Source organism: Triticum aestivum, unplaced genomic scaffold (genome assembly GCF_018294505.1).
Source record: "Triticum aestivum cultivar Chinese Spring unplaced genomic scaffold, IWGSC CS RefSeq v2.1 scaffold23666, whole genome shotgun sequence".
Lineage (NCBI taxonomy): Eukaryota > Viridiplantae > Streptophyta > Magnoliopsida > Poales > Poaceae > Triticum > Triticum aestivum.
Window position 1 is genome coordinate 52,085 of NW_025228433.1, and position 1,776 is coordinate 53,860.

The 1,776-nt window shown below is 49.7% G+C and overlaps 2 long non-coding RNA genes across 2 annotated transcripts in view; both read left to right on the forward strand.

The window, feature by feature from the left end:
• Nucleotides 1-173: 173 nt before the first annotated feature.
• Nucleotides 174-945, forward strand: LOC123174142 (uncharacterized). Its single transcript, XR_006486805.1, has 3 exons — nucleotides 174-424; nucleotides 500-661; nucleotides 745-945. It is a non-coding gene; the product is annotated as an uncharacterized lncRNA (long non-coding RNA).
• Nucleotides 946-948: 3 nt separating this feature from the next.
• The window catches only part of LOC123174141 (uncharacterized), a 3,022-nt gene continuing 2,194 nt past the window's right edge, over nucleotides 949-1,776 (forward strand). The window contains exons 1-2 of the long non-coding RNA XR_006486803.1: nucleotides 949-1,226; nucleotides 1,498-1,588. This is a non-coding gene — a long non-coding RNA (uncharacterized lncRNA). The remainder of the gene's footprint in view (nucleotides 1,227-1,497; nucleotides 1,589-1,776) is intronic.

Genomic DNA, 1,776 nt, shown 5'->3' on the forward strand with positions numbered 1-1,776 from the left:
TTTTTTTTTGAGACAAAAGTGAGGCAAAGTCAGACTCACACACTTTGGCGCTCAGAGGTTTGGGTCAGCCCGCGAACGATTTTGTTTGGTTTTCAATCTCATAGCCCGCGAATAATTACCCAGCCCGCGAACGCGAAATCCCACCCACCCATCCATCGCTCGTCTCTCCCTCTCCCCCGCACTACTTCTCGCCGCCGCCACCACCACCACCACCACCACCACCTATGGCGCCCGATCCCGCCCTATTCCAGCGTCCTCCGGCGGTGCCCAGCGCACCACCGTGCCCCCCTCTAACTGTTCCTTCCTCCCATCGGGCCAGATCCGGCGCGCGCGTACTCCAGCGGCCAACCGTGACCCTGCCCAGCAGCTAGGGTTTGGGCCAGCACGTCACCGGCGTTGCTCCGGCGTTGCTCCGGTGACTTAGGTGAGTCCCTTTCCTCCTCCTCGTCACATTCATCTGTCTCTTCCTAACATCATCTCGTATGCCTCACAAATCTAGCGTGCCGTCGCCGGTCGGGCACCGGGACGCCATGGACGGGAAGGTTTCTTCCTCCCCTGCCTAGATCCCATGAACGGCGCAACCCCACCACTACACCATGGAGATGGAGCTCCTTCCACATCATGCATGGAGCCTCCCTCCCAGCGCCCGGGGCCCTAGAGGGTACGAATCCCTCCTCCCGCTGTCTCCTTGTACAACTTCTCTTCTTCTCCTATTGATGAGTGCGCGTATTGTGTCAATGAAAGGAATTCAAGGCAATGGCCGGAGAGAGAGGAGCTGCTCCTAGTACAGGACGCCATGGAAGCTTCTCCTTTCTTGTTCTGCCTTTTTAATTTTTCCGTTTCTCTTCCCGATCTAGACATGTTGAAGGCTCTATTTTGTGCAGGTGCTGCACTGATGAGGAGAAACTACTGCTGAAGGACGTCCTCCTCCCCTCTCCTCCTCTTACCCCCACACGTGGTGAGCTCCAACCTCTCTTTCCAACCCCTGAACATCTGATCTGAAGTGGACATCAATTTTAATTGTTATGTACACAACATGGATGTGGCACGTGATGGCAGCAGGGCGCTTGAATGGTTTCTAACCAAGATACTGCATCCGACCACTGCCTCCTGACAGGGTAGTGCAGATCAAGTAGCCTCCATTGGGTGACTGCTGCTGAGGCCTAATTGGCCGATCGTGGTCGTGCTCCTACTCCTACTCCTGCTCCAGTCCGTTTAATATCAAGGTTTCATCTGCTTCTCATTGCCCCGGTCCATTAAATAGCATATCAAGAACAAGAAACAACAGAGTTCAAAGACCAACTACGAGAAATTTTAACAATGTGGTGTATGGAAGAACATTTGTGCTACGATTAGTAGGTAGTGTAATAATAAGTAACTAACTATATAAGTTAGTTTGATGCATTGGAAACAGAATACAAAAAGTACCGAGTAACTAACTATGTTAGTACTAATTTTCAGTACTAATTTTCTGATGAGGAGAAAATGCTGTTGTAGGACGTCCTCCTCCCCTCCTCCTACCCCCACACGTGGTGAGGTCCAATGCATATGTGGATAATCAGGAACTGGTGGTACAACTGTTTAATCGGTTACTTCATAAACTGTTCCACTGTGTGCATGAACATGTACACATTTTTTCCTGCTATTTATATACATAACTATTGGACAGTGAGAAGATTTCCATTTTGTGCGTGAACATACTTTTTTTTGTCAATCCATCTCTTATCATGCACACATCCTATCATATATTATATGATAATCTTTTAGTTGCTCACT